This window comes from Beta vulgaris, chromosome 6 (assembly GCF_026745355.1).
Source record: "Beta vulgaris subsp. vulgaris cultivar EL10 chromosome 6, EL10.2, whole genome shotgun sequence".
In the NCBI taxonomy this organism is placed as follows: Eukaryota; Viridiplantae; Streptophyta; class Magnoliopsida; order Caryophyllales; family Amaranthaceae; genus Beta; species Beta vulgaris.
Genome location: NC_079207.1, coordinates 51,179,753 through 51,188,220, shown reverse-complemented (window position 1 = coordinate 51,188,220; position 8,468 = coordinate 51,179,753). Strand labels below are relative to the sequence as shown.

The 8,468-nt window shown below is 44.9% G+C and overlaps 1 non-coding gene across 1 annotated transcript; it reads left to right on the top strand.

The window, feature by feature from the left end:
• The first annotated feature begins 7,949 nt into the window (after positions 1–7,949).
• LOC125499220 (small nucleolar RNA R71) lies at positions 7,950–8,056 on the top strand. Its single transcript, XR_007275937.2, has one exon. It is a non-coding gene; the product is annotated as a small nucleolar RNA R71 (small nucleolar RNA).
• Positions 8,057–8,468: the final 412 nt, after the last annotated feature.

Sequence of the window (8,468 nt, the reverse complement as noted above, 5' to 3'; positions counted from 1 at the left end):
ATACAGCACAGTGTCTCACTGTGTAAAAAGTAAGGAAAGGGAAAAAGGAAAGCTCACGCAACGGGAGCTTCGTCCATCGAGGATGGCTCAGGAGTAGTGTCGACGCCAGAAGCGATGGGGCCAGAAGCATCTAGCGGCCGACGTAGATCACGGACCTCGGCACGAAGGTCCTTCATATGACGCTCCACAGTCTCGAGACGAGATAATATCGTCGTCTGAAATGATGCGAAAGAACTCATGAAGCGACTGAAACAGGCTTCCATGCTCTCAGGAGACATAGTAGTGCTGGACGAGGGGTCCTCAGAGACTGGAGGTGGGGGTGCTTCAAGTGTGGGAGAGATGACAGCTGCTGGGGCTGATAATGCGACACACTGCGAGCACGGGAATGTCCCCTGAACCTTGCCGCCTACCTCTATAGTTTCAGAGATAGCCCGGGGATTCCACAACCAAACACTAGAATCCTGAGGATGATCATTTGGTAGAATATCGTAGATGATGCGCTTTTCTGTGGAATGACAAGGCTTAACGAACCATAGATACCTGTTCTTAGCTTGGTGGACGAGCTATCCATATCGATCCATAGCGGTGGTGTTAAGGAGGTTGGTGGAGGAAGAAGTCACTTTAGAGGCTAAATCGATGCCTCTATCCAGAGCAAACACAGAAACAAATCCACCCATGGAGATATCACCTTTCTTTACATCCCGCTCCCAAAGAAATCCACCCATAAGAAACTTGGCAAAGTTCAGTTTTCCGTGCACAGTCGTAGGAGACATAGAAAGAAACCACAGAAGTTTCAAATCTTGGAGAGTGACTTGCCCTGATTCCGCTTTGGGACGGAAAAGTTGAAGTATAAAGCGGTGAAGCAGGCGGAGAGCAGGACAACCAATAGATGAGGACTTGCTAGAACCCGATGCCCAATCAGAACGCCCAGTGATCTGCTTCCAAAAGGAGATGGGATCAAATTTATCACAACTGGAGTCATCTTGTAATTGCATGAAGGTAGATGGACCGACATGCCCCCCTGTAGGCCAACCAAACAGAATATTTATCTCATCCCAAGACATGATATGCTCGGTACCCTCAAGGGTGAATACTACATCACCTTTCGATGTTCCCACTGCAAGGGAATCCAGAAATTCAACTACGAGCTCATGATAAATCCGCTCGTTCAAGCGGAAAACTCGGCCCCAATGATGTGTTTGCTCAATGTACTCAAAAGCCCAATCAAAGCCGATCTTAGTCACGGCATTAAGAGAGAGATAGAGGGTTGGGGCGATGGTGCGCTTTTGGAGTGTAGCAAGGCGCGTTTGGGAAGTGGAGGGGGAGAGTGGGGGTGAAGGTGGAGGGGGTGGAATTGATGTGGTGGATTTAGAAGTGGTGGATTTAGAAGTTGTGGCTTTAGATGCTTTGGATTTTGAAGTTGTGGAAGTCTTTGAAGGTGGTTTGGAGGAGGTTTTCTTTTGTATTTGGCGAGAGTGCTCATTGGGATTGTAGATGGGTTTAGGCTTAGACAAGACTCTCGCGGAGGATCTCATGATGCTTTTGAACACACAACCAAGAACAATCACCACAAAACAATCACAACAACTTCACAAGTATCACCACACAACCAATGTGATATCCATTAATCCAATCTCAACAATGTCGCAACCAAGGGACCCAAAATATTGTCAATTGCAATTAGAAATTCAACACGGTCAAAACCACAATCAAGATTGATCAACAACAAACAACTTGAATAGCAACCAAGTATCAAAAAGGAGTAGTAAGCACAAACAATAAGTGGTCAAATTTCGGAGTGAAAGTGAACAAATCGAAAACTTACTACCACGTGAAGTACACGATTGATTGATGTAGGAGACTTGATTGAGGAAATCCAAGTATGTGTCCAAGAGTCCCAATTGAAATTTCAAAGCACCTTCAAGAATAAACCCCAATTCAATGAGAAAGGTTAGGGTTTGGAGATGAGGGGAATGGAAAAAGAAAAAGAAAGGGAAGATGATGGTGTGGAGGTGGAGGGGGCCGGTGAGTCGCGTCGCCGGCGGGTCGGACGGCGTCGCTGCTCCGGCGCGGTCGAGAGAGGAGGGTGGGTGAGGACGAGGGTCGAGTGTGGGGGGGGTTTCAATGTGAGGAGTTCGAAAGGTGTAGAGGGGCGAGAAGGGGTGAGTCGCGTCGCCGGCGGGTCGGACGGCGTGGTCGGAGGGTCGCCGGTCGTCGGACGAGGGTGAGAGAGGGTGGGGCCGAGAGGGTTTGAGGGTGGGGAGGATTTTGGGGTTAGTTTATTATTTTATTGTCTTTTTGTTGTGGTTTGGGGTTGGGGATTAATGGGGTAGGAGGGATCGAAATCCCGCGGGCGCGGGATTGGGGCTGTGGGCGGACAGTCGTTTTAGGAGGGGTTGTTTTGGGTCTGCGGGCGCGGGGTATCGGGTGGGGTCGCGGGGTGTGTGTGTAGTGCGGGAATCCCGCGGGCGCGGGTTGGAGGCCGCGGGCGGTCAGGAGGTATGGTGCTGTTGGGGCTTGTGGTCTGCGGGCGCGGGTCATCGAGTGGGGCGCGGGGTATCGGGTAAGTGTGGAAGCCTGCGGGCGCAGGATTTATCCCGCGGGCAGACAGGCGGACGATGAATGGGGGAGGGGCTGGCTGCGGGCGCGGGTTTCGGCCCGCGAGCGGACAGAGGAGGGTGGATGTGGGGGAGTGATTCCCGCGGGCGCGGGATTTTGGCTGCGGGCGGACATAATTTTTGAGGGGGTTGGGAGAGTTTAGGCTGCGGGCCCGGGTTAAAACCCGCAGGTGCATGTTGAACCTCGTGGTTGCACCTAGGGTCAAAATGAGCATACCAAAACCACTAAATAACACTTGTTAGCATGGTTAGTCTAATAAAAATAAAAAATGAAGAGGGAATTCAAGTGAATTCAAAAAAAAAAAAAAAAAAAAAAAAAAGAAACTAAAAGAAACTAACTGAACTAAAAATTAATAAACGAATTCAAGTGAATTAAAAAACACACAAAAATTAAAAATAAATTGAATTCAAGTGAATTCAATATGCAAATATTTTTGTTCTTTTCTTTTTGTTTAGATAAATGAAGAGTAAAGGGAGAAAGAAGAGTTAGAGATTCGGGTTGCCTCCCGAATAGCGCTGGTTTATGCAGGTCCCGCACGACCGTTTACCTCTTTTCAATGACCAGTAGAGGTAGGTGTTTGGAGGTAGAGTACCTCAACTAGACCCACAGGAGCGCCTTCATAGTACAACTTCAGACGTTGACCATTCACCTTGAAACTTTCACCTTTTTCGTTCATAATCTCGATAGAACCGAACATGTTCACTCTGGTAACTGTGAAAGGGCCTAACCATCTAGACTTTAACTTTCCAGGAAAGATTTTTAGCCTAGAGTTATAGAGTAAAACCTTATCTCCAATCGTGAACTCCCGAGGGAGGATCTTTTTGTCATGCCACTTCTTGGTTTTCTCCTTGTATACTCGTGCACTATCATACACTAGCAACCGAAACTCATCAAGCTCATTGAGTTGTAGAAGACGTTTCTCCCCCGCAAGCTTTTTATCCATATTAAGCTCCTTGATTGCCCAAAAAGCTTTATATTCTAATTCAACGGGGAGGTGGACGCTTTCCCATACACAAGCCTATACGGTGAAGTACCAATAGGCGTCTTGAATGCAGTTCTATAAGCCCAGAGTGTGTCATCTAATTTCGTGCTCCAATCCTTCCTAGACCTTGCAACTACCTTCTCAAGAATGGACTTAATTTCGCGGTTTAAACCTCTACTTGCCCACTTGTTTGAGGATGGTATGCTAATCCAGTACGATGGTAGACTCCATATTTCTTCAAAAGGGTGTCTAAATGTCGTTCATGAAAATGGGAGCCTCCATCACTAATCACAGCTCGTGGGACCCCAAACCTCGGAAATATGATCTTTTGAACAAAGCTATGACTACTTAGAATCATTAGTAGGAGATGCCACGGCTTCAACCCACTTAGAGACATAATCCACAACAACCAATATGTAGCAATTTCCATTGGAGGAGGGGAACGGTCCCATAAAGTCAATACCCCAAACATCGAAGATTTCAACTTCTAGAATACCGGTTTGGGGCATCTCATGCCTTCTCGAAATATTGCCGGTCCTCTGGCAAGCGTCACATGACATGATGAAAGACTGTGCATCCTTGAACATTGTCGGCCAAAAGAAACCCGACTCATGGAGCTTTGCAACAGTCCTGGAAGGGCCATGATGCCCTCCATACGGTGAGTTATGGCAACGATTCAGGACTCCATTGACCTCCCATTCAGGTACACATTTTCGAAAAAGACCATCTGAACATTCACGAAACAAGTGAGGATCATCCCAAAAGTAGAATTTAACATCATGGAGGAACCTTTTCTTCTGTTGGTAGGACATATCAGGAGGTATCACACCGCCTACCAAGTAATTGGCGTAGTCGGCAAACCAAGGAATCTGTGCTGTGACTGCATATAAATGATCGTCAGGAAAAGAATCATCTATAGGAGTTGAGTTCATACCATCTTCATGCCTGATTCTTGACAGGTGGTCTGCGACTACGTTCTCTGCGCCCTTCTTATCACGAATTTCTATGTCGAACTCTTGGAGTAAGAGAATCCAGCGAATGAGCCTAGGCTTGGCTTCCTTCTTAGAGAGAAGGTACTTCAAAGCAGCATGATCAGTGTAGATAATGACTTTAGAGCCAATCAGATAAGATCTGAACTTCTCTAAAGCATAGACAATAGCCAAAAGCTCCTTTTTTGTAGTAGCATAGTTGACTTGAGCCGCGTCCAATGTCTTGCTAGCATAGTAGATTGCATGCAAGACCTTATCCTTGCGTTGAACAAGTACGGTCCAACGCATAATCATGGCGTCACACATTATCTCGAAAGGGAGTTCCCAATCGCGAGAACGGATAATAGGTGCAGTTATTAAAGCTTGCTTGATCCTGTCAAAAGACTCAAGACACTCATCAGTAAAAACAAATGGAGCATCCTTAAGAAGGAGTTGGGTCAGTGGTTTAGCAATTTTCGAAAAATCCTTGATAAAACGGCAATAAAATCCCGCATGACCAAAGAAGCTTCGTACCCCTTTAACATTTGCTGGTGGGGGTAATTGCTCAATCACTTGGACCTTAGCTCGATCAACTTGGATGCCCCTATCAGAAACAATATGGCCTAAGACAACTCCTTCAGTCACCATGAAATGACACTTTTCCCAGTTTAAGACCAAATGACACTCTTCACATCTTTTCAGGACTTTAGTGAGATTAACTAAGCATGTATCGAAGTGGAACCATACACACTAAAATCATCCATAAAGACTTCCATGATAGACTCGATGAACTCAGAAAAATACTCATCATGCAGCGTTGAAAGGTGGCAGGGGCATTACACAAACCAAAGGGCATTCTACGATATGCAAAAGTGCCATAAGGGCATGTGAATGTGGTCTTTTCTTGATCATCAGGATGAATGGGAATTTGGAAGAAACCTGAATACCCATCCAAATAGCAAAAATATTTATGACAAGCCAACCGTTCAAGCATTTGGTCAATAAAAGGTAGAGGGAAGTGGTCCTTTTTAGTGGCCATGTTGAGTCTCCTATAGTCTATACACATACGCCATCCAGTCACAGTTCTAGTAGGGATTAACTCATTCTTTTCATTTTTCACAACAGTCATGCCACCTTTTTTCGGTACTACTTGGACAGGACTTACCCACTTAGAGTCAGCAATAGGGTAGATAATACCTGCATCGAGTAGTTTCATCACCTCTTTCTTGACCACTTCCTGCATGTTTGGGTTCAATCTCCTTTGTGGTTGAATGCATGGCTTATGGTCATCCTCGAGGTGTATCCTGTGCATACAAAAATCGGGGCTAATACCCTTCAAATCATCAATACTGTACCCTATAGCCTTCTTGTGATTTTTCAGAACAACTAGAAGTTTGGAAAGTTGGCTATCATCGAGTGCAGCACTGACAATTACAGGATCTAACTCTTGCTCATCTAAAAATACATACTTCAAGTGAGAGGGGAGAGGTTTAAGGTCGGGTTTCTTTACCTCAACATTGCACACAGATCTGGTAAACCTCTTTACCTGTTCGCATCCATCAAGGTCAGAGTCTTCACTTGCTAGCATCCTCTCAATAGCATCTACTTCATCGCTCCATATACTGCCATCACCTGTGGAAGAATCAAGACAAAGTACCGCCTCCAAGGGATCTCCATAGAGAGCTTGGGGCATGTTATCATGGCAAATTACATCAACCACATCAATACTATAGCACTTTTCCTCTAGCATAGGACTTTTCAAAGCAGTGCTCAGATTAAAAGTGACCTCATCATCTCCAACAGATAGTGTAAGCTTACCATTTTTCACATCAATGACAGCACCAGCAGTATGAAGGAATGGCCTACCCAAAATGATTGGAATTTGCCTATCTTCCTCCATATCAAGTACAACAAAGTCCACGGGAATAAAAAATTTACCTACTCTAACAGGTACATCCTCTAAAATACCTAGGGGGTATTTAACAGAACGGTCGGCCATTTGTAGAGTAATATTGGTAACTTTCAAACTTCCCATATTCAATTTTGAGGAAACAGACAATGGCATAACACTCACACTAGCCCCCAAATCACATAAAGCTTTATCAATGAACAAACTACCAATGTGACAAGGTATAGAGAAACTACCAGGGTCTTTTAATTTTGGTGGAGATTTATTTTGTAAAATGGCACTACATTCTTCAGTAAAAGCAACTGTCTCCACCTCGTTAAAAGCCCTTTTCCTAGTCAAGATATCTTTCATAAATTTGCATAAGCAGGCACTTGAGTAATTAATTCCGTGAAAGGAACTGTTACCTGAAGATTCTTGACGACTTCCAAAAACTTACCAAATTGCTTGTCCAGCTTACTCTTGAGGTGACGATTGGGGAAAGGAAGTTTGATAGGAGGAACCTCAATAGCAGGCTTTTTGGCTTCATTGGTCTCTTCATGTTCAGTGGCTTGCTGAGAGTTCTCCTTGTCATTTTTAGCTTCAGCTGGGACCTGTTCCTCATCATTTTTCACACTCAAAGTATCATCAATAGGCATGGGTGGTCCATTATAGTGAGAACCACTTCGGAGAGTGATGGCATTTGCCGAATCTGTAGGCTGAACAGGTTGTGCTGGAAGAGCACCTTGTTGCGAGTAGAGTTCGAAGTAGCCAATTGTGCCAACTGATTCTCCAACATCTTATTGTGAGCAAGAATGGACTCAATTTGTGCCTTGTCAGCTTGTCGATCCTTTTGCATTTGTAGCATCATGTTTCTATCTCAACCATCATTGGATCGGCAGGAGGTGCTTGTTGAGATGGATTGAAAGGTGGCTAGAGAAACCAGGAGGGTGTTGGGAAGGTTGTTGGTAGTACCTTGGTTCAATTGTTGTGCTTGTGGTTGTGGTGCAGGAGGATTCAGGACATTAGTGCTCTTGTAAGACAAGTTAGGATGATTTCTCAACCCTGGATTGTATGTGTTGGAGTATGGGTTGTTCGGCCGATATGCTTGAAAAGCATTAACTTGTTCGAGAGAACTCCGACACTCTTGTGCCCAATGTCCAACTATGCCACAATTATCACACATAATCTCGGAGGTAGTACCCAAAGCAGCAACACTTGCAGGAGAGGAGAGCTGCATATTGTCAAGTTTATTGCTGATGGCATTCATCTGTGCAGCTAATAGGGATATAGAATCTATCTCATGCTTTCCACCCTTGTTAGCTAGTCCTCGAGGATTACCATATTGAGAGTTGTGGATAGCCATCTCCTCGATCAAATCATGTGCAGCATCAATTTCTAGTTTCATGAATCTCCCATTTGCTGCAGAGTCAAGGATAAGTCTCGAGTTGTTCCCCAAACCATTGTAGAATCCTGAACTAGGAACCATTTTTGTAGACCATGATGGGGACATTCTCTCTGAAGATCTTTAAATCTTTCCCATGCCTCATGTAAAGACTCATCAGTCCCTTGGGTGAAGTTTGTAATCTGACTACGCAACCTAGCAGTCTTCTCTGGAGGGTAGTACTTTCTGTAGAAAGCTAGAGCCAAGGTATTCCAATCAGTGATCCCAAGAGTGGCTCGATTAATCCCATTGTACCACATCTTTGCCTTGTCTCGAAGTGAAAATGGGAAAAGAATCTCCCGAATCTGATCTTGTGTCACTCCCTGCTGCTTAATGGTAGAGCAATATTGGCAGAAATCTTGATAATGAAGATTGGGGTCTTCATTAGGTCCACCACCAAATTGTTTTCTTTCGATCATGTTTTGCAATGCAGGTTTGATCTCGAAATTTACAGCTTCGATTTCAGGCATTTGATTGCTTCTGGGAAGTTCAGCCAAAGAGGGTTGGGAAAAATCAGTAAGCCTCCGAGCCATCTCTGATTCTGGTGGAGCAACAGAGACAATGCTGGTA